General features: G+C 44.4%; 1 long non-coding RNA gene across 1 annotated transcript in view; it reads right to left on the bottom strand.

Moving 5' to 3' along the window:
• The window catches only part of LOC144610457 (uncharacterized), a 42,811-nt gene extending 17,391 nt beyond the window's left edge, over positions 1-25,420 (bottom strand). The window contains exons 1-2 of the long non-coding RNA XR_013549422.1: positions 25,345-25,420; positions 14,728-14,808 (exon numbers count right to left, since the gene is read on the bottom strand). This is a non-coding gene — a long non-coding RNA (uncharacterized LOC144610457). The remainder of the gene's footprint in view (positions 1-14,727; positions 14,809-25,344) is intronic.
• Positions 25,421-25,963: the final 543 nt, after the last annotated feature.

Raw genomic sequence — 25,963 nt, 5'->3', positions numbered from 1 at the left:
GGGCAGTCCCAGGGCCGTTTTTACAGCATTATGGGCCCCCGGGCAAAGCAGTGTACTGGGGCCCCTACCGTTACTCTCCCCCACCCCCCTTTCCCTACCAGCCCCCCCTGTCGTGCCGGCGAAAAGCACTTACCGAAAAACACTTAGCGATGGACTTAGGGTGCTACATTGTTGCGAAAAGCACTTACAGATCGCTGTGAGAAGCACTTAGTGACCGAAAATGTTGCGAAAAAAGCACTTATTGAACCTACATTTTTAAAGTAGTATTTATTTATTGCAAGTCACTTAACATACACAGATCAGCATGGGGCCCCTATGCTCGTGGGCCCCCGGGCAAGTGCCCATCAGGCCCATGCGTTAAGACGGCCCTGGGCAGTCCACTTGTGCATCTCTTGGAGATGGTTAAACTGACTGGCCCTGTAGAAGCACATATCCTGTGTGTCGTTTAGGCCAAGGTGCAGAAGCTGGCTCTGAAAGTGACCAGCGCCAACCCTGAAGGAGTTATTATAGTAATAGGAAGTGGCAGGTGTAAACTTCCCCTAATACTCGATACTTAACATGCAGTGATAACAATTACACCAAGGCATGGATGGAACAAATCAGTATAAAACGGCTTTGACTTCCGAGAAGGGAGTTTTTCAGACAGACTCAGTTGCTGGAACTGTCTGCAGTGAAATACCCACATTTTAGTCACGTTGATGTAATGCAGAATGTGAATTAACAATCTCAACCCATTGTGTGCAGGTTCATGGCTATAAAACAAAACTGGAATGAATAATGTAATAAATCTCAGGGTGGCACGGTGGCACAGTGGTGGAGTTGTTGCCTCACAGCGCCAGAGACCCAGGTTCGATCAGACTACGGGTGCTGTCTATTCGGAGTTTGTACGTTCTCCCCGTGACCTGAATGTATTTTCTCCAGGATCGCCGGTTTCCCCCCACACTCCAGAACCTGGGTCTCTGGCGCTGTGAGGTAGCAACACCACTGCTGTGCCATCAAGCCACCCTGAGATTTATTACATTATTCATTCCAGTTTTGGCTAATTGGCTTGGTGTAATTGTAATTTGTCCCTCGTGTGTAGGATAGTGCTAATGTGCGGGGATCACTGGTCGGCGCGGACTTGGCGGGCTGAAGGGCCTGTTTCCGCACTGCATCTCTAAACTAAACTAAGATTGCCAAATACACGCACTAGAGGCTAAAGGATAGCACCTTGGAGGAACAGAGCAAACGGAAAAAAGGAGGGAAAGAAGCAGATAGAGAGATACAAATATTAGAGTTTAAGGTATTGCCGCCACCATGGATGAAATTTAAAACAATAGTAATTTTCAAAAATCCAGATTTGACAGCAGGAGATCATCTCAATGGGACGTAGAGTTCTGCCACACTAACGTGGTGGTCTGAGAGTGGGGCTAGGTTTCATTAAGCACCATTAAGTCATTTCTGTATCCAAACCCTACCTTCAAACTGAATCCCAACCACCAGGCATTTAAACTAAGCAAACATAGGTTCAAAAAATCACAAGCAGTTGATTAGTTGGGGCGAAGCAAAAGAATTGCAAAGTAATCAACCCGGTTTTCTCTGGCTGCTCTGGTTTCCAATCCATGTTTCCCTTTACACAGGCCCTGGAATCGTATAAAAGGAAGACAGGTTCTGGCAGGGTGGCCACTTTAGAGCAGCCATTGTGAGGATGGCACAACCAAGGAGAGCAGCTGGAGGAACTCGATGGATCAAGCAGCATCCGTGGAGGGAAGTGAGTAATCGTTTGCTTGGGTCAAGACCCCACTTCCAGTCTGATGAGTGGAGGGGAAGTAGCCATTACAAAGAGATGGGGGGAAGGGGTGGGGTAGGAGCTAGCGATCGGTGGGTCCTGGTGAGGAGGGGTAGTTCGGCCTTGCTATATTCTCCATCCACTCTCACAGCCCTAACCTTTATGGTATCACCAAAAATCTCACAAATGTGACATTTGGTCCTTTCTGCCCAATTATTAATACAAATGCGATCTCTGCAGTACTCTAGTAGTCACCGCCTGCCATCCAGAAAATAATCAATACATTCCCATTCTTGATTTCTGTCTGAGAAACTATTCTTAAACCGTGTTTGTGTGGTGCCTCCAACTACCTACACTCTAACCTGTTGACCAAACTCCTGGTGTGGAATTTTATCATCAGCATTCTGTGGGTCCAAACATATCATATCATATCATATCATATCATATCATATCATATATATACAGCCGGAAACAGGCCTTTTCGGCCCACCAAGTCCGTGCCGCCCAGCGATCCCCGTACATTAACACTATCCTACACCCACTAGGGACAATTTTTACATTTACCCAGCCAATTAACCTACATACCTGTACGTCTTTGGAGTGTGGGAGGAAACCGAAGATCTCGGAGAAAACCCACGCAGGTCACGGGGAGAACGTACAAACTCCTTACAGTGCAGCACCCGTAGTCAGGATCGAACCTGAGTCTCCAGCGCTGCATTCGCTGTAAAGCAGCAACTCTACCGCTACGCTACCGTGCCGCCCATAACACATCCATTGATACCCCGCTTATCTAATCATGTTCTCAAAGAACTCCGGTAATTCAGTCAAACACTATTTGTTTTTCGTAAGTCCATGCCACACCGTTAAGTTCTTCTGCTGCATTTTTTGTTCGCGTTTCCCACTGGCTCGACACAAAGTGCTGGGGTCAGGCAGCATCTGTGGCGGGATTGACAGGCGACATTCCCTCCACAGATGCTGCCTGATCCGCTGAGTTACTCCAGCACTTTGTGTTTTGCTCAGGGTTCCAGAATCTGCAGTCCCTTGTGTCTCCAGCAAGATAAATATATAAGGGAGATTTTGGATGTAATGAAGTTTAAGCAGAGTGCAAAGTGGGATCAGGCAGGGGAACATTGGGTTGTTGAGACAAGAAGGCACAGCAGCATGGGCTGAGCCACTGTTGTGGACAGATACTCTATGAGTTGATTTGGTACCAGCACCAGAAAACAATATTAAAAACTAAGGTAGAAACAAAGAACTTCAGATGCTGGTTTACAAAAGGAGACGCATGGATAGGTGACATCTGAAGAAGGGTCTCAACCCAAAACGTCACCCATTCCTTCTATCCAGAGCAGCTGCCTGACCCGCTGAGTGACTCCAGCATTTTGTGCCTATTTTTGGATGTGACTCACCTGAAGAAGGGTCTTGACACAAAATGGCACCTATCCATGTTCTCCAAAGATGCTGCCTGACCTGCTGAGGTACTCCAACAGTTGTCTTTTTGTGTCTTTTTGAAGATTACTTTCCAATTCCACATCAGCTGTGTCTGCAGCAGATTTCACTGAAATGAGTGGTTGTCTATTACAACACTTAACTTTCCATCTTTCCACCCCCAAGACCAGTATAGAAAACCTGCAAGATTTTGTTTTCCACTGATGGCAGAGTAAGGCAGATCAGTAAGAGAAATTCATACTTGCCACGGCTTTTAAATGTAAAAGTAACAAGGGGCCCACACACTTCTGTTGAACTCAGCTTGCCAACATATTTGCCTACCTCCCACAACAAAAGGCACCTCCTGGTAGCAGTCTTTTAGCCAAGAGGCATATACACAGTTTGCTCCACTCTAAATACATCACAATGTTCCTTATGTATAAGAAAATAACTGCAGATGCTGGTACAAATCGATTTATTCACAAAATGCTGGAGTAACTCAGCAGGTCAGGCAGCATCTCGGGAGAGAAGGAATGGGTGACGTTTCGGGTCGAGACCCTTATGATGTTCCTTATGATCTTGAGTACTAAGCCCTGGGAGCAGTAGCCAATAGTAATGTGTAGGAAGGAATTGCAGATGCTGATTTACATCAGTTAGACACAAAATGCTGGGGTCTGGAGGGTCTCGACCCGAAACAACACCCATTCCTTTTATGCCTGTCCCACTGAGTTACTCCAGCATTTTGTGCCTATCTTTAGCAAATAGTAATGTGGTCTCTAACTTTGTGTAAGAAGGAGCAACAGATGCTGGTTTAAACCGAAGAAAGACACAAAAAGCTGGAGTAACTCAGCGGGACAGGCAGCATCTCTGGAGAGAAGGAACTGGTGTCGTTTCAGGTCGAGACCCTTCAGACCCCTGCATTTTGTGTCTATCTGGTGTAAACTAGCATTTGCAATTCCTTCCTGCACATTACTATTGGCTACTATTCCCCGGGCTTAGTACTCAAGATTATAAGGAACATCGATCGTCTCTAACTGAGCATCATTGCTCATGTGCTGAAGGTAAGAATTGAACACAAGAGTTAAAGGACAAAGAGGAAATATGAGTAAGAACCAGAATATGCAGACGAAAAAGCAAGAGAGATGTGTGATGATAGGAAAAAAAATGAGAAAGGGAGGTCAAAAATAGCACTTAAAGGGAAGAAGTGAAGGAGGTGGAAATGATGCAGTGAACGAATTCAAGAAATCAGAATAGACAAGTAATTGTACAGGGTGTTAGCCAAATAACCACATGATTTTAATTTAGTTTAGAGATACGGCACAGAAACAGGCCCTTCGGTCCACCGAGTCCGCACCGACCAGTGATCCCCCAACATTAATACTATCCTACACACACTAGGGACAATTTACACTTATACAAATCCAATTAACCCACACGTGTTTGGAGTGTGGGAGGAAACCGAAGATCTTGGAGAAAACCTACACGGTCACGGGGAGAACGTACAAACTCGTTACAGACAGCATCCATAGTCAGGATCAAAACCGGGTCCCCAGCACTGCAAACGCTGTAAGGCAGCAACTCTACTGCTACGCCACCGTGCCGCCCGACTAGAAACAGATACGGACCATTTGATTCAGCAGCAATTTAATCAGATGCAGGCTACTCAAGGGTCATGCCAGTTGGATTGGTATGACCTTTGAAAGTGACCTAGAAAGTCTGGAGCCAGGTCCAGACCTAGTTGGGAGCTATTATGTCTGGCTTAAATTCAACACAGCCAAAGAGAAAAGAAATTTTCATTCTCCACTGATAGCCTTTACCTTAACACTCATCTCTTTAGAAAGACCACAAATAAAAGAGCTGGCACTTGAAAACTGTATCGATAGGCATCAAAAAGAACATTGGTGATCAAGAGTTGCTTGAAGGATCAGGTACAGACTAATGTTGGAAATTATGGCAAAGATTAAAGGAGTTGTGTGGGTCAGGTTTATTAGACAGAGAGTGCACTGCCCGAGGTGGTGGTTGAGGCAAGCAATGGCAGCAGTTAAGGTGCTTTATGATAGAAACATGGATATGCTGGGAATGGAGTGTATGGATCATGTGCAGGCAGATATGACTAGTTTATCTTAACATCATATTCAGCATGGACAGTGTGGGCTGAAGGGCCCGTTCCAGTGCTGTACTGTTCTACATTCTAGTGATGTTGAAAACTGAATAGGAAGTCCTCATATCCCTTAATCTCATTCATATCTAAAACAAATTAACCTACTCCTGTTCATTCCGTGTTGCTGTTCTTCATCCAAATTACATTTTCCTATTGAAAACCTTACGCGAATCTGCAGAAGCCTTCAGTGAGAGCACCTCAGACCTGCACTTCCTACATAGAAACATAGAAAATAGGTGCAGGAGGAGGCCATTTGGCCCTTCGAGCCCACACCTCCATTCATTGTGATCATGGCTGATCATCCAAAATCAGTAACCCGTGCCTGCCTTCTCCCCATATCCCTTGATTCCACTAGTCCCTTGAGCTCTACCTAGCTCTCTTTTAAATTCATCCAGTGAATTGGCCTCCACTGCCTTCTATGGCAGAGAATTCCACAAATTCACAACTCTCTGGGTGAAAAAGATTCTTCTCACCTCAGTTTTAAATGGCCTCCCCTTTATTCTTAAACTGCGACGCCTGGTTCCTCCATCATACTGCCTGCAAGCAAGAGCAGTCCAGAATACCACCACTGCCAGAAAAATATTTTCATAATTACACTTCTTGAAACCTTCCCTCAATTAATTTTCCATTCCTCAAAAGCATAAGAATTAGATATAGGCACGGGCCATTTGGTCCAGTGCTTGCTCTGCCATCATTGATCTTTTACCTCAACACCACTTTCCAGCACTAATCTCATATCTCTTGACCCCCATATCACATGACTATGCAGACCATGAAGCCAAATTAAACTATGAATGAACGAATGAATGAATGAATGAATGGATGAATGAATGAATGAATTAATATTTTATTGTAATATGTGACAAGTCAAGGTGAAATTCTTTGCTTGCAGAGCAAAGGTATGCAAATAGTCGCCACATAGAGGGTGCTAACAAGTTACAAAGTACCTCCGCACCAGTTCCCCCTTTGTTCTCTCCCCCCCCCCCTAATCTGGCTGTACATGGTCTGTATCCTTCTATTCCCTGTCTATTCAATGCCTCTTGAATGAAGTACTATTGTATCCGCTTCCACCAACACCATCTCACCTCCTACAACTCACCAACTTCCCCAGCTACCAGCAGCTTGTTCCAGACACCTAATACTGTTTTACAACGTTGCCTCACGTATCTCTTTAAACTCCCCCCCCCCCCCCCCCCCCCCCCCCCTCCTCTCACTTTCAGGTGATGCCCACTAATATTTGACATTTTACACCCTGAGAAGAAAACTGACCATTTACCCTAACTATGCCTCTCATCTTTTTATATACTTTTATTAAGTTGCCTCTCAGCCTTCACATCCTTCCTGTCATGGGGCGATCTTGTGATAAAAGGCCGAAACACCCAGTGATGTTGAGGTAAACAACTGAAGATGTGTCGGAATGGTAGCAACATTACCTAGTGGTCACCCCCAAGAACAACACCAGTCAATTGTAGTGCAAACCTTAGGGATTGTAACATCTAGTCCTACTAATCAATCAGCTTCCTCTGGTCATCTTCCCATCCAGTTTCTCTCCCCACAATCCCTAACACCCAATCTTTCCCTCTGATTAAATTCTCCACTCGATTTTCCAATCTTTTTTTCTGATATGTGTAGGAAGGAACTGCAGATGCTAGTTTAAACTGAAGATAGACACAAAAAGCAGAGTAACTCCAGTAATTGGAGTAACTGGAGTCAGACAGCATCTCTGAAGAAAAGGAATAGGTGACTTTTCAGGTCACAACGTTTTGGGTCTGAAGAAGGGTTTTCGACCCAAAACGCCACCTATTCCTTTCCTCCAGAGATGCTGGCCGATCGCTGAGTTACTCCATCCTTTTGTGTCTATCTTCTCTTTTCTAATATACTCTCCAATCCTTTAAGTGATGATGATTGTTGGGAAGCTAAAAAATTACTTTGACTCTGAACCATCTGAACTCTTTCAGAGCCACAAGTTTGGTTCTCGTTACCAGATGGCAAAGGAGCAAATTGAGGGATTTAGCAAATGTAATCTTGGCACGCTCCTAGATGGAACCCTAAGGCACAGGTTTGTGTGTGGGTTATGTGATGAGAGAACACAGGCCAAATTCTCCACTAGACAAGACCGTAGTTTTGAGAAAGCAATGAGTGGTGTAGCTGTAGCTTTGACAGGGAGATTCGAAATTTCAACGAGTTTCACACCAATGTCAACTTCCTCTCGCCGCTCAATTGCAAATGTGAAGTTGGTGGGCAAGGACACAGGGGGCACTCTTGTTCACATCAACCCTGACAGACTTCCCCGTCACACAATCATTTAGGGCAACGTCATTTGTGGGAAACCAGCTAACCAGGGGAACATGAGAGGTTGGAAATCCACGCATGTCATCACTGCGAATGACAGGAGGCTCTGTTAATGATGTCATGGAAAGCATGCAGCCACCATCCACCTCCTGTTATAATGATAATAAGATTTGAGATCTGGCAGCAGCTTTAGAGGCAAAGAGAACATGGCTGAGAATTGGAAGTTAACAATGATGCCATTAAGTAAATGGTCTACGTCCGCACCCGGGTGGTGTTGGAGAGGGACTGTGCTCCGTCCAGGATGCATCCAATCCCTCATGGATACCCGCTGGGCACCACGGGGGATTGGATGCATCCTGGATAGGGATTGTAATATAGGTTTAATTTGGTATATTTGTTTGTATTGTATTCTGGTGGTGGGTTCAGTTTTGTTTTATTGCATTGTAAATATTGTTTTTAAATAATTCAATACATTTTTTGATATTTTTTTTAAAAAAATGGTCAGGATGGTGTAACGTATTGAGATTGCACTGGCCAACTCAGTAATGGAGCCAGGTTTCCACCGACATTACTGTGGACATGTGCTGATAAAAATCAGTAAAGCCCTGTGAGCAGGGAAAGCATTCAACATCCTCATCCAGTGGAAGACAATGTTGTTTCCTCTCAAGAACAGGCACTGTGAACCACCCACAGTGAACCAGCTGCTGTGCAGATACCAGCCACAAAGCTGAGACTCCTCTTCCAGTTGAAATGTGATAACTGCAAAACTTTATATTTGAAAATAAAAGCAGAAAGACTCTGTGGCTGAGGTAGCATCAGAGGAAAGGGAGACTGTGCCAACATTTCAGATCAGTAGCCTGTCAGCAGAGTCTTTCCTCAAAATGTGCACAGTTCTGAGAAAACGTTTCTATTTCTTTGTATTACTGCTAATGCCTTTCATCACAGAGAAACCTTGACCCAACTCATCCATGCCTACCAAGATGTCCCATCTAAGATAGTCCCATTTGCCCATATTTGGCCCATATCCCTTTACATCTTTCATACCAAGTAGCTGTCCAATCGTCTTTAAATGTTGTTTTTGAACCTGCCTCAACTATCTCCTCTGGCAGCTCATTTCATACACCTACCATTCTCTATGTGAAACAAATACACCTCAGGTTCCTATTAAATCTTTCCCCTCTCAGCTGAAACCTATGTCCTCCAGTTCTTGATTCCCCCACCCTCAGAAAAAGACTGCCCTTCACGTTTTTAAACACTTCTATATGCTCACCCTTCAGTGCCCTGTGCTCCAATGAATAAAATCCTGCCTTGCCCAACCTTTCCCTATAATACAGGCTCTCTAGATCTAGCAGCATCTTCATAAATCTTCTTTGCACTCTTTCCAGCTTGCTGGCATTTTTCCTATGGCAACGTGAACAAAACTGAACACAGTACTCCAGGTGGTGCAGCGGTAGAGTTGCTGCTTTACAGCGCCTGAGACCCGGGTTCAATCCTGACTATGGGTGCTATCTGTACAGAGTTTGTATGTTCTCCCTGTGACCATGGGGTTTTGCCAGGTGCTCCGGTTTTCTCCCACACTCCAAAGACGTACAGATTTGTAGATTAATTGGCTTCGGTAAGTTGTAAAATTGTCCCTAGTGTGTAGGATAGTGGTCGTGTACTAATGTTAGCGATCACTGGTCGGTGTGGACTCGATGGGCCGAAGGGCTTATTTCCACGCTGTATCTCTAAAATCAGGTGCTGCCTCAGCAATGTCTTGTACAACTGTTACATAATGTCCAATCTTCTACATTTAAAACCCTGACTGATGAAGACCATCATACCTAGAGCCTTCTTCACCATCCTATCTACCTGCACAGAAAAATACACAGCAGGAACAGGCCCTTCAGTCCACAGTTTAATCAATCTAACCTGTGACACCACTTTCAGGGAACTATATGCCTGTACTCCTAAATCCATCTGCTCGACAACAATCCCCACGGCCCAACTATTTTAATGTACAAGTGCTGCAATGGTTTAACTCCCCAAATTCCAACACCTCACACTTATCTAAATTAAACTCCATTAGGCATTCACCATCCCATTTGCCCAACTGATCGAGGTCTTGCTTTTTGATAACCATAAAACTTCCAATAAGTTTTCTTTGTCTTATTCTGTCAATATAATTTATCTTTTCTCATTCTTTAAAAGACCCATCTTAATGTGAAAGCCATTTTCTTTTTACATGCCTGTAAAAGATTTAACCATTTGTTATTATGTTTCTCACGGGATTACTCTCGCTTTCTGCTTTCCTTATTCACCTCTTAGTTAAAATCTGAAAATGTCCTAATCCTCATTTTTATTGCTTTTTCAGGTGATGTTATAAGTTTTTTCGTTTGATCTAATACTCTCTTTAAGATCTCTTGTTCGCCACAAGTGGACCACATATCCTGTCGGGTTTTTGCATCTTAAAAGGTATATATTTGCTGTGTTTACCTGCTACTTATGTGCTAATTCTTTCAATTGTTCATTTACTGGCATATCATTTAATTTAGCTTAATTTAGCTTTCCAAGCTACCATTCTTAGCTCAATCCTCATACCATCATTTTTTTACATTTAAATTTAAAAGACTCCCAAATACCTTTTAATCTTCATAGAAAAAAGGCACTAAAAAGATTTTATGATTACTTTTCCCAAAAGACTTTTTGGCTCCTAGGTTATTAATTAACCTTGTTGCGTTAGTCAATAGTATAGGCTAAACCCAGACAATTGGGTTTAGCATGATGAAGCATCTTGGTCAGCTGGCTCTATGACTCTACGACAAGATAATAGTACTCTACGACTAGATAATGGTTATGCTGCACAACTACCCAGTAAAACTGTGACACATTATATCCGATGATTGTTCATTAGACAATAGACAATAGACAATAGGTGCAGGAGGAGGCCATTCGGCCCTTCGAGCCAGCACCGCCATTCAATGTGATCATGGCTGATCATTCTCAATCAGTACCCCGTTCCTGCCTTCTCCCCATACCCCCTGACTCCGCTATCCTTAAGAGCTCTATTCAGCAATGAGGGAAAGACTAAATGAAGACTAGATAAGGCATACATTTTAATTAGTTGAGTTACCAACTATGTATTTAATTATTTTGAAGAGTCCCTAGCATTTTATTTATTTTTTCTAATTTATTAAAAAAAAGTGAATTGTTTTAATTTTATGATTGATTTTTGAATGTTTCTGCATATTTCAATGTCAGAAACGTTCACAAACATGAACCAAGAGTCAACGGTCAAGTCAAGAGTGTTTATTTGTTGTATGCACGGAGACCAGAACAATTACATTTTTACTTGCCACTGCTTTACAAGCACATTAATGCCACAGCACAACAGATGCAGTAAACAACAATAGGATTAATTATCAGTTCGACCAAGGCACCGGACAAGTAAAGCGAGGCACTAAGTGCTGGAGTAACTCAGCAGGTCAAGCAGCATCTCTGGAGAACATGGATCATGTTCAAGTCGAGACCCTTTTGAAGGGGAGAGAAAGCTGGAAAAAGCTTTCCAGCACCAGCAGTTCTTTGTTTCAACAAATAAAGTGAGGCCATTTCCTATGGCTGAGGAATGGTATCTAGAGCCAAGATAAGGGGCAGAGTGAGATTAATTTTTCAACCATCAAGTTATTTTAACCTGTGTTTTGAAAAGAGAGTAAACTGGGATTTAAATACAGAGAAATGCGAGGTGTTGCATTTTGGGAAGTCTAACATGGGCCGGACCTGCACAGTGAATGGTGGGTCTCTGGAGTGTTGTAGAGCAGAGTGATCAAGGAGTGCAGGTGCATGGTTCCTTGAAGGTGGAGTGCAGGTAGAGAAGGTGGTCAAAAAGGCTTTTGTAACATTGACCTTCATCAGTCAGATTATTGAGTATAGAAGTTGGGAGGTCATGTTGCAGTTGTATAAGACGTTGATGAGTCCACACAGTGTATTGTGTTCAGTTCTGGGCACCATATTATAGGAAATATGTCATCAAGCTAGAAAGGGTACAGAGAAGATTTACGACGATATTGCCAGGACTGGATGGTCTGAGCTATAGGGAGAGGTTGAGTAGGCTGGGACTTCATATGAGCACCAGAGGATGAGGGGGTGATCTTATTAAGGTGTATAAAATCATGAGAGGAATAGAGTGGGTAGATGCACAGTCACTTGCCCAGAGTACGTGAATCGAGGACCAGAAAGCCTTCGACAAGGTCCCACATAGGAGATTAGTGGGCAAAATTAGAGCACATGGTATTGGGGGTAGGGTACTGACATGGATAGAAAATTGGTTGACAGACAGAAAGCAAAGAGTGGGGATAAATGGGTCCCTTTCGGAATGGCAGGCAGTGACCAGTGGGGTACCACAAGGTTCGGTGCTGGGACCCCAGCTATTTACGATATACATTAATGACTTAGATGAAGGGATTAAAAGTACCATTAGCAAATTTGCAGATGGTACTAAGCTGGGGGGTAGTGTGAATTGTGAGGAAGATGCAATAAGGCTGCAGGGTGACTAGGACAGGTTGTGTGAGTGGGCGGATACATGGCAGATGCAGTTTAATGTAGATAAGTGTGAGGATATTCATGTTGGAAGTAAGAATAGAAAGGCAGATTATTATCTGAATGGTGTCAAGTTAGGAAGAGGGGATGTTCAACGAGATCTGGGTGTCCTAGTGCATCAGTCACTGAAAGGAAGCATGCAGGTACAGCAGGCAGTGAAGAAAGCCAATGGAATGTTGGCCTTCATAACAAGAGGAGTTGAGTATAGGAGCAAAGAGGTCCTTCTACAGTTGTACCGGGCCCTGGTGAGACCGCACCTGGAGTACTGTGTGCAGTTTTGGTCTCCAAATTTGAGGAAGGATATTCTTGCTATTGAGGGCGTGCAGCGTAGGTTCACTAGGTTAATTCCCGGAATGGCGGGACTGTCGTATGTTGAAAGGCTGGAGCAATTAGGCTTGAAAACACTGGAATTTAGAAGGATGAGGGGGGATCTTATTGAAACATATAAGATAATTAGGGGATTGGACACATTAGAGGCAGGAAACATGTTCCCGATGTTGGGGGAGTCCAGAACAAGGGGCCACAGTTTAAGAATAAGGGATAGGCCATTTAGAACGGAGATGAGGAAGAACTTTTTCAGTCAGAGAGTGGTGAAGGTGTGGAATTCTCTGCCTCAGAAGGCAGTGGAGGCCAGTTTGTTGGATGCTTTCAAGAGAGAGCTGGATAGAGCTCTTAAGGATAGCGGAGTGAGGGGGTATGGGGAGAAGGCAGGAACGGGGTACTGATTGAGAGTGATCAGCCATGATCGCATTGAATGGTGGTGCTGGCTCGAAGGGCTGAATGGCCTACTCCTGCACCTATTGTCTATTGTCTATTGACATTGGTTTAAAGTGAACAGGAAAGGATTTAATAGGAATCTGATGGGTAACTTTTTCACACAAATGGTGGTGGGTGAATGGAACAAGCTGCCAGAGGAGGTAGTTGAGGCTGGGGCTATCCCAATGTTTTGAGAAACATTTCGATAGGTACATGGATAGGATAGGTTTGGAGGGATACGGATCAAATGCAGACAGGTGGGATGAGCGTAGCTGGGACATGTTGGGTGGTGTGGGCAAGTTGGGCCCAAGGTGGTGGTTTCCACGCTGTATCACCCTATGACTATGACTCTATGTAACTTTCAAAAAAGTTCTGGATATTTGGAAGGGAAATTTGTTGCAGTCTCGGATGATGGGGCATAGGACTGGGATTCATTATTTAGTTTGTCCAAAATGCTGGAACAAGTAACCTCCAATGATGGATGAAAAAAGTATGCTTGAAGTGATTTATAAAGAAAAGGAGAAGAGTAATAATGCAATGGGGAAAATGGAGAGTAGTTCAATTACTCATCTGTGATTGAATGAACCATCTGTGATTGAATGAAAAGAAACACAACGGGGTTGCAAAAGAGTCCAGGATGGTTGGAAACATAGAAAATAGGTGCAGGAGTAGGCCATTCGGCCCTTCGAGCCAACACCGCCATTCAATATAATCATGGCTGATCATCCAAAATCAGTACTCTGTTCTTGCTTTCTCCCCATACCCCCTTGATGGAGGTTGCTGAGATGGAGAAGAGGAACTGTGGAGAAAATGGTAAGACATTTGACTTGGGGACGAAGAGCTAGTGGCAGCTCTTCAGATGAGAGACTCACCTCGGATTGGCAATAACCTCCCAGATCTGAACTTTCTGATGTAAGTACCTTTTTTGCTTTGTTCATGGTCAACTCTGTATTAACTCATTGTGGGCTCCACCTTTCCTTGATCTTTGGTGCTGGCTTTGATTTGTCCCTTTGCATATCTTTCATTCATTTATGCCATGGACCTTTTCATCTCTCTTGTTTCCCTCTCCTCTGACTCTCTTATCTGAAGAAGGGTCTCGACCCGAAACGTCACCTATTCCTTTTCTCCAGAGATGCTGCCTGACTCGCTGAGTTACTCCAGCTTTTTGTATCTATCATCTGTGTTGAGGGACGTTAATTAATTGAGGCTAAAGATTAAGTAATTTATCTACATTAGAAAATCTGCAGTGCATTCAAATGAAAGATATTGTGTGAGTTGGGAAGGGGCAGTTGTCATGGCAACAAGATACATTGGGTATTCAAATTTTGAGATCCCCATGGAGGACATGCATGACAGTTTCTGAGCAGAGGATAAATCATGAGGCTTTAGTTTAAGTGCTGTGTAGAAAATGGCACTGAACTGAGACAAACAATATCCTCTGTCTCACTGTTGCTTCCACCCTTATATCCAGGAGCCAAATTCTGCTTTTCCAGGTGCATCCTCACTGCTATCCTTTCCATCCTACTCCCAAGTCTGCAATACTCCATTCTCCATGCCTACCATCCGAGATTGCATTTGCTCCTTCATCTCATCTGAAACAATCGTAAAGACGTCAACTACTGTATGTTCTTTGTCCCATCCTAGGTTCCCAAATCACATGAATGATCATATATATTATCTTACTGTACATTATGCATTATACATTATTATCTTATCTTTAGATATCATTTCCTGATGAAAGTCTCACCTTTCTTCTCCATTTGTATCCCATCCAAAATCATCCTTCTGTTCTTCCGATTCTCTGTGAGGTAGTTCTCTGGTTACGGTACTGGATGAAAAAAAACCCACAGATTGTGAATTTAAATCGCATCATGTCTTGTTATGAAACTGCATTCATCAAATCAAGTAATTCATGAATTGATCCCAGCAGGAAATGAACATGATCGTCAGATTGTCAGCCTGCCTGTGAGATTGTCAGAAAGATTGTCATAATTGCATGGCTAATTGCCTTAGTAAAATGCCTTACCTGCCTTCGCCTGCATGTGACTTTAGTTTCATATATGTGATGTGTAATTGATGCTCCTAGCAATCAGGGATGGGCAATAAAAGCTACCATGTCATTATTTACTACAAAATTATTGTTTTAGAACTGTTGTGTCAATACATTGGAAAAGTATTTTTAGAGCCTATCTATTTCATTGTGCCACAGGCGTCTGCCTTCAATTCCCAACATCCTGTTGGTGTTAGCCACGCTCCTATGAGTTTTAGAATACCGTGTCATATTTAGAATAGTGGGTAAGTGAATGCATGCAGTTCAGCCACTGCTCTCCAAAGCAATATGCTTGCTTTCAAAAGCAAATATAAATACAAAAATGTAACACATTATTTATGAACTGTGTTTATGAACTAGGTAGCATGGAGGTGCAATGGGAGAGCTACTGCCTTACAGCGCCGGAGACCCGGGTTCGATCCTGACAATGGGTGCTTGTCTGTACGGGGTTTGTACGCTCCCCCGTGACCCGCGCAGGTTTTCTCCGATATCTTCGGTTTCCTCCCACACTCCAAAGACGTACAGGTTTGCAGGTTAATTGGCTTGGTATAAAATCTAAATTGTCCCTGGCATGTGTAGGGTAGTGTTAGTGTGCGGGGATCGCTGGGCGGTGCAGACTTGGTGGGCCGAAGGGCCTGTTTCTGCGCTCTATCTCTAAACGAAACGAAACTAAATTAAATAAACTAATGGGATAAATAGATTCACTGTGCTCTTAATTGGTCTGGTATAAAATGCTCCCTGGATTCTGCGATGCTGTGATGGGAGTTTGCCTCCAAGCAATAGGAGAGGAGGAAAAGGCAGAGGGAATGTCAGCTAAACTGACTGGTTCACACTTACTGGGAGCTCATCTCCACACACCAGGTTTCAAGTTATTTCCTCCATCCTCTGACAAGAGTTGCAAAAGGAGGGCCAACACAAAATATAATAATAATATTCTGTTTTAATTTCATATGATTGTCTTTATGTGAGTTTATTGGGAAACGTCACATCTGTGCACCCTTTTAGTTTAAGATTTTATGCAACCTATTAAATAAAATTGGCCAGTATTTACATTCATTTTCCATCAGCAACACAAATCTGAGTTGATTACCTTAAAAATTGTTGTCATTCTTCAATGCCTAACATACATTTCCCTTACTGTTTGTAATCTACATTAATGATCTGGATGTCAACGTACAGGGCATGATCAGCAAGTTTGCAGATGACACAAAGTTAGGGGGGGTGGTGAATAGTGAGGAAGGGATCTGCAAGCTGCAGGAAGATATAGATGAGATGGTCAGATGGGCGGAGCAGTGGCAGATGGAATTTAATCCTGAAAAGTGCGAGGTGATGCAGTTTGGCAGGAATAACTTGGAGAGGGAGTACACCATGAATGGAAGGACCCTAGGGAAGACAGGGGTACAGAGAGACCTTGGAGTACAGGTACACAAGTCCTTGAAGGCAGCAGGACAGGTGGACAGGGTGGTCAAAAAGGCATATGGGTTACTGGCCTTCATTAGCCGGGGCATCGAATATAAAAGTAGGGGGGTAATGATGGAATTGTACAGAACACTGGTGAGGCCACAGCTGGAGTATTGTGTACAGTTCTGGTCACCACATTATAGAAAGGATGTGATAGCTTTGGAGAGGGTGCAGAGGAGATTCACCAGGATGCTGCCAGGGATGAAGGGCCTCGGCTATGAGGAGAGACTGAGCAGACTGGGGTTGTTTTCCCTGGAGCAGAGAAGGCTGAGAGGGGACATGATCGAGGTGTACAAGATCATGAGGGGCATAGATAAGGTAGATGGCGGGGAACTTCTTCCACTGGTGGAAGGTTCAACAACGAGGGGACATAGATGCAGGGTAAGGGAAGGGAGGTTTCGGGGGGATGTGAGAAATAACTTTTTCACCCAGAGGGTGGTTGGAGTCTGGAACTCACTGCCTGGGGTGGTGGTGGAGGCGGGAACACTCACAACGTTTAAGAGGCATTTGGATGGGCACTTGAAATGCTACAACATTCAGGGCTACGGTCCAAATGCGGGAAAATGGGATTAAAATTAGACTGTGTTTGGTAACAGGCGGCACGGACACGATGGGCCGAAGGGCCTCTTTCTGTGCTGTATGACTCTATGACTCTACGACCATTGTAATTTGCAAGATGTTTTTATTTGCTTAAGGCTTCATATTCTTAATTTTATACCACAACTGAAGTCAGTATTTACTCAGCAAGTGGGTTCGCTGAATACCTCCGCTCAGTCTGCCTTGGCCTACGTGATCTCCTGGTTGCCAAGCACTTTAACTCCCCTTCCCATTCCCATACTGACCTTTTAGTCCTGGGCCTCCTCCACTGTCAGAGTGAGGTTAAATGCAAATTGGAGGAACAGGACCTCATATTTTGCTTGGGCAGTTTGCAACCCAGCGGTATGAATAGTAACATAGAAAATAGGTGCAGGAGTAGGCCATTCGGCCCTTCAAGCCTGCACCGCCGTTCAATATGATCATGGCTGATCATCAAACTCAGTATCCCGTACCTGCCTTCTCTCCATACCCCCTGATCCCTTTAGCCACAACGGCCACATCTAACTCCCTCTTAAATATAGCCAATGAACTGGCCTCAACTACCTTCTGTGGCAGAGAATTCCGCATTCACCACTCTGTGTGAAAAAACACTTTCTCATCTCGGTCCTAAAAGACTTCCCCCTTATCCTTAAACTGTGACCCCTTGTTCTGGACTTCCCCAACATCGGGAACAATCTTCCTGCATCTAGCCTGTCCAACCCCTTAAGAATTTTGTAAGTTTCTATAAGATCCCCCCTCAATCTTCTAAATTCCAGCGAGTACAAGCCGAGTCTATCCAGTCTTTCTTCATATGAAAGTCCTGCTATCCCAGGAATCATTCTGGTTCCCCTCGCATCCCCTCTCTCTCCGTCCCTCCCCCACCCTAATCGGCATATTAGTTTCACTTTTGTCCTGTTGAATTTCACTGTTTGTTCAATTTGTTATCACCTTGCCCACAATCAACATTGGATGGACCATTGTGGGCTCCACCTTTCCTTGCTCATTGTTACTTTTTGCATATCTTTCATTCAATTGTTCTATATCTCTCTATATCCGAATATATCTCTCATTTCCTTTTCCCCTGACTCTCTGTTTGAAGAAGGGTCTTGATCCGAACCCTCACTTATTACTTTTCTCCAGAGATACTGACTGACCCACTGAGTTACTCCAGTTTTTAGTGTCCATCTTCGGTGCTAAAATAAAGAGCATTTGAAATTGGTAGGACACAATAAGTTAAAAAATATATTTGGGGTCAACTCCGCCCTGCACGATCATTGCAATTGTTAACAACTTTGGATGTGAACTGCACTCAATGACTGGAATGAATACTTATCAAATGATGTCTCTATTTAAATGCAACTATTATTTTTATTTCTGGAGTCAGATGCCACAAAACATCACCATGACAAAGTAACAAAGTACAATTTCACTGAGTGCAATTAAATCAACACGAGTAAAATATTCCACGTGGGAAGTCTTAATGGTCTGTTTTGTAAAACTTAGCAGTTTTCTCTCAACAGAACCTTGTGTTGTGCTAAATGCAAATGCATGGTCTCGTAGTCTAACAGCGCATTAAATTTCAGAAAGCCTCATGTGTCCTATTGGAGAGGTGAATAGCATTCATTTTACAAACACTACAAACAGACATTGGACATTCGCTTGTAAGTATTGCAACAGGAACAAAACTGCTCTGTGTGTTTCGCAGTCACCATAGTAATTCCATTGTTTGAAAATCAACAGAGTGCAAACATCCAGCAATGCCTTTGTTAGATTTCAGGTGGGGAGCTCTGCAGGGCAGGAACAACGTAACAAAGTCTGAAATTACAACGGATCTACATGCTGATGTCACTCGGAGCATGTGTGACATCTGAACTCCAAGGGCCGCATTGTGTGTTAGTCGGTGACTCATTGTTTCACAGCCGATAGCAGATCTGTGATGCTGTGAAGACTTGAGCTCATGTCACTGCTGTATAAAAACCTTCTTCCCACATATGCTGCTAATCCGCTCATGCTCTTCTTTTAGGAGCTACATACTGTCTCATTAAAAATGAATGAGGCACTTGAAACTCTGTGACTTCAGAGTGTCCCATTTTCTCAAGCACCTTCATCAAAACAACCCTCACCCAGTCAGTAAATCTATCAGGGCGAGAAGCTGAAGAAGGGTCTCGACCCGAAACGTCACCCATTCTTTCTACCCAGAGATGCTGCCTGTCCCGCTGAGTTACTCCAGCATTTTGTGTCTATCTTTGGTGTGAACCAGCATCTGCAGTTCCTTCCTACATGGTAAATCCATCAGATTGCACTTTGGTTTATGAACTGGGGAAGGGTGGATTTTTTTTTGTCATTAGAAGAGAGCAGTAAGGCTTTGCTCTATTTGGAGTGAGATTGTATCTGTGAATTTATGGAGTCATCAAGTCAAACAGAAACAGGTCCTTCAGCATAACTTGTCCATGCCAACCAAGATGCCCCATCTGAGCTAGTCCCATTTGCCTGCATATCCCTTTGGCCCCATATCCCTTTACACCTTTCCATGTACCTATCCAAGAGCCTTTTAATTTTGCTTGAATATTCTATTATTTACATAGTGAGTGTCATTGCAACTGCTTTGGCGCTTCCCCTGCCCATCCACTCAGGCAGGAAGACTTCAGAATTGGGGAATAAATAAATAAATTGAAAATGTACTTTGCCTGACGCACTAGAGTGCGATCTTGCAGCTAGTTTAACAGCAACCGTTTTACATTTATTATTGATGACAATAGACAATAGACAATAGGTGCAGGAGTAGGCCATTTAGCCCCTTGAGCCAGCACCGCCATTCAATGTGATCATGGTTGATCATTCATAATCAGTACCCCATTCCTGCCTTCTCCCCATACCCCCTGACTCCACTATCTTTAAGAGCTCTATCTAGCTCTCTCTTGAAAGCATCCGGAGAATTGGCCTCCACTGCCTTCTGAGGCAGAGAATTCCACAGATTTACAACTCTCTGACTGAAAAAGTTTTTCCTCATCTCCGTTCTAAATGGCCTACCCCTTATTCTTAAACTGTGGCCCTTGGTTTTGGACTACCCCAACATTGGGAACATGTTTCCTGCCTCTAACGTGTCCAATTGCTTAATAATCTTATGTGTTTCAATAAGATCCCCTCTCATCCTTCTAAATTCCAGCATATACAAGCCTAGTCGCTCCAGTCTTTCAACATACGACAGTCCCGCCATTCAGGGAATTAACCTAGCTGCACGCCCTCAATAGCAAGAATGTCCTTCCTCAAATTTGGAGACCAAAACTGCACACAGTACTCCATGTGTGGTCTCACTAGGGCCCTGTACAACTGCAGAAGGACCTCTTTGCTCCTATACTCAACTCCTCTTGTCATAAAGGCCAACATGCCATTAGCTTTCTTCACTGCCTGCTGTACCTGCATGCTAACTTTAAGTGACTGATGAACAAGGACACCCAGATCTCTTTGTACCCCCATTTCTTAACTTGACTCCAATCAGATAATAATCTGCCTTCCTGTTCCTACCACCAAACTGGATAACCTCACATTTATCCACATTAAACTTCATCTGCCATGCATTTGCCCACTCACACAACCTGTCCAAGTCACCCTGCATCCTCATAGCATCCTCCTCACAGTTCACACTGCCATCCAGCTTTGTGTCATCCGCAAATTTGCGAATGTTACTTTTAATCCCTTCATCTAAGTCATTACTCAAGAAGAGTATGGTGGAGAAATATGGTGGAGAATGTTTAAAGGAGATGGGAGAGGCAAGTATTTCACATCGAGGTGCCGGGAATGCACTGCCAGGAGAGTTGGTTGAAGCTGATGTGGTAGCAATGTTTACGAGGCATTTGGACAGACATGAACAGGCAGGGAACATATGATATGGGCCATTTTCTGTTTTAGCTGTTTCTCTCCTTTCAGATGTTGGGCGTTTCCAGCATTTGTGTCCTGATTTGCTCGGGGGTCATGGTTGGTGCAGACACGGTGGTCGCTCAATGTTCTTTGCATAATTTTCCAGCCCATCTCAACCCCAGTCATGTTGACTTCAGCACATCACTTGGCACGTTAACTCTATCATGTGGGAGTGTGGGGAAGGGGATGAGAAGAGCTTTTTTTGTGATGGCATGCGTCAGTATGGCAAACCAGCAGCGCTAACAAGATAAAAAAGCAGATTGCAGTAGGCATTAGCGTTGTGTGAATTGTTTATGCCTATTGACCTGCAAAAAAAGCGCTGGGGAGATGGAAAGATTTGCAGTTGCTCAAAGGTAGGCACATGGCGTTTCTCACAACTTTGGGAGGCTTGAGATTCAGTTCTTTGACTTCACACGGAACTAGTTATCGGCAATTATCCTCTGACATTTCCGTCACATCCTACTGCATCCCACTACTAATTACATCTTTCCATCTCCCCCCTTTCTTCCATCCGCAGGGACCACTTCTCTGCAACTCCTTGGTTAACTCAGCCCATCCCACCCAAACCACCCCCTCCCCAGTACCTTGCCCTGCAACCATAAGGGATGCACAACCTTATACCTCTTCCCTCGACTCCATCCAGGGACATTGACAGTCCTCAACAGGTGGCACAGAGGTTCACCTGTACCTCCTCTAATCTCAGCTACTGCATCCGCTGTTCATGATGTGGACATCTGTACATCGGCGAGACCAAATGTAGACTCAGCGACCGTTTTGCTGAACACTTGCGCTCGGTTAGCCAAGGCCTACGGGATCTCGCGTTTACCAACCATTTCAACTCCTCTTCCCAATCCCATACTAACCTTTCTGTCCTGGGCCTCCACCATTGCCAGAGTGAGGCCACACGCAAATTGGAGGAACATCTCCTCATATTTAGCTTGGGTAGCTTACAACCCAGCAGTATGAACGTTGAATTCTCTAATTTTATACAACCTCCACCTACAATCCCTTCCCTTCCCCACTCCCCCCTCCCCCTTTCCTCTCGCCTCGTTGTTTAACCAGTTCCTCAGCTCTCCACGTTGTATTTGTGGCTGGCCCACATTAGTCCTGGTCCTTTCTCACCTCCAGCTTTTCAGCCTCCCCCAACGCTTCTTTCAGTCTGAAGAAGGGTCATAAGTGATAGAAGCAGAATTAGGCCAATCGGCCCATCAAGTCTGTTCCACCATTCAATCGTGGCTGACCTATCTCTCCCTCATAATCCATTCCCCAAAACATCACCTATCCTTTTTCTCCAGAGATGCTGCCTGGCCCACTGAGGTACTCCAGCACTTTGTGACTATCTTTACTTATTAACCACACTTCTGGCTCGGAGCAGTTTTAGTTATTGGCTGGCAAATGGAATGGTTGGATGAGGACAGACATCAAGCAGTGGAGTTGGCCAAGGCATTCTGACCATCCAAGGAACTGCATTGCATCAGCTCAAGTTAGGAAGGGGAGGATTTGTTATCCCGATGTCTGATACATTGGTGGGTAAAAGCTAAATGAACATCACAGCACCTCGAGCAACCAGAAGCAAAACCTCCCATTGGAGTCAAACTGCACGGAAGCAGGCCTTTCGGTTCACCTCATCCATGATGATTCTTGCATGAGCATCATCTCCTTCTCCTCTTTCTCTTTCAGCAGATCAGTTAAGGCACGTGACAAATCAATGCTTTGCCCCTTGGGAATTCTTGGTGTCGAGTGAGTTTGATTGCCTTATCCTGAGCCTGTTTGGTTGTGTCCTGCAAGGGTGTTTCCAAGCAGGCAGTCAAGGGACCTGTCTGGAGATGTGAAAAGATTGGGGGTGGTGGCGACCAGAAAATCACCTCTCTCTTGCACAGGTTTTTAGATCTTTTTTAGATTTAGAGATACAGCGCGGAAACAGGCCCTTCGGCCCACCGAGGCCGCGCCGCCCAGTGATCCCTGCACATTAATACTATCCTACACACACTAGGGAATTTTTTAAAAACATTTACCCAGTCAATTAACCTACATACCTGTACGTCTTTGGAGTGTGGGAGGAATCCGAAGATCTCGGAGAAAACCCACGCAGGTCACGGGGAGAACGTACAAACTCCGTACAGACGGCGCCCGTAGTCAGGATCGAACCTGAGTCTCCGGCGCTGCATTCGCTGTAAGGCAGCAACTCTACCGCTGCGCCACCGTGCCGCCCACGCTGTTAGGGAGCAGGAGTTACTGTTCTTTGTCATCAAGCCTTCCTCCTCCTTCCTCCTTCCGCAAGAGAGAGGAATAGCCACAGTGAACTCCTGGATCCCAAGGAATAACAACGCACGATGCATCCCAACGCACGATGCATCCCAACGCACGATGCATCCCAACGCACGATGCATCCCAACGCACGATGCATCCCAACGCACGATGCATCCCAACGCACGATGCAACGCTGCAATGTGGAAGGAGGAAATGCACAGCTCCAATGATTCAGAGGTAGCCGACAAAGTTCGCAAACATTAATTCCAACAAACTTCCTGCAGAGTTTTCTACACAAACTCCTGGCATAACCCCTTTGATAAAAAGCTTTTCAGGGAAAGCAACTGCATTTAACACAGAATATAGAACATCACAGCACAAGAACAGGCCTGGGTCTGGGCTAAACGTAGTGCCAGGATGAATTAATTTATTCTGCCTGCCCATGATCCATATCACTCTATTCCCTCCATATCCACGTGTCAATCTATCTGCCTCCATCACCACCCCTGGCAGCACATTCCAGGCACCCACCGCTCTATATGTATAAAACGTGCCCCACACATTTCCTTTAAGGTTTACCCCTCTCACCCTAAAGCTACGCCCTCTGTTCTTTGACATTCCCATCTTGGAAAAAAGGTTCGGGCTCTACCATATTTATGCCTGTCATAACTTTATATACTTCTGTCAGGTCTCCCCTCAACCTCCTGAACTTCAGAGAAAACATGCCTGGATTGTTTTCTTGCCTAATTTTGTAGCTGTATCCTTTCCCCTCCTGTTCGGTATTGCCACACTTTCACCTTGGTTTCCCTAGTGAGCTCTAGAACCATGCGAGATGAACGCTCACCAAATTAAAGTTGCAGTCTGATGTTAATGTCTCTCATAACCAGTGACACAAAATTGCCAATAAACGTTCCTGAGGGATTTTCCTACGTACCATCTGCCACTTGGTTTAAAGGGGTCGAAGAGATGATGAGAAAAAGCAAGAACGAGCAAGGTAAGGTCCACAAGAGGTGAATTAAAACAGATAGGTCTAGTGGGGAGAGGCCACATTGGGGTGGTCATTTTGAGACCAGCTGCCTCTGAGATTGAAATGCAGTGACGGAGGTCAAAGTGCAAAAGCTCTGATTCTGAGTGGCAGAGAAGGTAACGCAAGGCAAATGTTTCCTTATCCCTTGCTAGAGGGTTAGTAATGGCAGTCAGCAGAATGGTACACTCTTCCTGTGAAATATAGAGGGTCAGGGAGAACTCAAAAGACCCTGGGGACTAGGTCTGCAGCAACTGCCCAGATGCAGTTACTCTCACATAGCATGGTTGAAGTGGCAGTTGGATTCACTAAGCAGCATGCAGGAGGCAGAGATTGTTATAGGTGGGAGCTTCAGTGGAGGTGGTCACACCTCAGGTTCATTGAAGGAAGATAGGTGACCACCAGGAGGGACTGGCAGTGCAGGAGTCCACTGCGGTTATTCCCCGCTCCAAAACTTTGGGTATTATTGGGGTAGGGGAGGGGGGGGTGGGGAGAGGATGATGGCCTCTGAGGGAAAAGTAGCAACAGTCAAATCAGCCAAATCAATGGCTCTGTGATTGGATCTGCAGTAGAGGAAGGAAAGTCAAATTGTAGATGAGCAGTGGTGGTAGGGGACTCTGTAGTTGGGGACGGGCAGGCATTACTGTTGGTACGAGTGAACCTCCGGGATGGTGTTTGATCTTCATGGTACCAGGGCCCAGGAAATTCATTACAAGGCCTTATCATTCAACCTCTTCCCCAAAATCAACCCACCCACATATTAATTTCACAATATGAGAAGCGGGAGGGGGGGAGGGGGGGCATTTTAAGATCAACAACGTGTACAGAAAGAAGCAGCAATAGGCCATTTTTAAACTGTGAAACAAAGATTTATCACATTCCAACAGCAGAGCTAATGCATGTGGTTCTTGAATACAAATAATGTATCAACACACTCCTGTAGCACAGTTTGTTTTCCAGTGTGGCTGTAAAGCACAATGAAATTGCTTTAGTCTGAGAGTGGCATCATTTAAATGCCAGTCTTTCTTTCATTTTGCATGCGAACAAGAAATACAAATGACAAAATCTGACCTGATTTTATTTACCGTTTCTCTTTCGACGTTGAAAACAATGGCCTTGTTATTAAAGTTCTCTCACCAAAGTGCAAATGAACGTTGCAAATCAATGAAAATCGCAGATGCTGGAAATCTGAAATAAAAAGCAAAAACTACTGGAAATACTCATCAGCATCTGTGAAAAGAGAAACATAAATGTTAATATGCAGACACAAGAACTGCAGATTCTGGTTTAAACAAAAAGATATGAAGTGCTGGGGTATGTCAGTTTGGTTTTATCCTGCCCCCACCTCTCGTCCAGTTTTCTCCCACTTACCACAGTCTGAAGAAGGGTACCGACACAAAATTAGACTCTATTCATGTCCTCCCGAGATGCTGTGTTATTTCAGCACTTTGTGTCCTTTTTTAACAGAGATGTTAACTCCGTTTTTCATTCCACAGATGTTCTCAGAGCAACTGAGTGTTTCCCACGGTATCTGTTAAGAACAAAGACCAGTATAGCACAGAAACTGGTCCTTTGGCCAACAATTTATAGAGTCATAGAGTCACAGTGATACAGTGTGAAAACAGGCCCTTCGGCCCAACTCACCCACACCGGCCAACAATGTCCCAGCTACACTAGTCCCACTTGCCTGCGCTTGGTCCATAT

Source organism: Rhinoraja longicauda, chromosome 2, assembly GCF_053455715.1.
Source record: "Rhinoraja longicauda isolate Sanriku21f chromosome 2, sRhiLon1.1, whole genome shotgun sequence".
NCBI classification, from domain to species: Eukaryota; Metazoa; Chordata; class Chondrichthyes; order Rajiformes; family Arhynchobatidae; genus Rhinoraja; species Rhinoraja longicauda.
The sequence above is the reverse complement of the archived record's forward strand: the minus strand, read 5'-3'. Positions and strand labels throughout refer to the sequence as shown.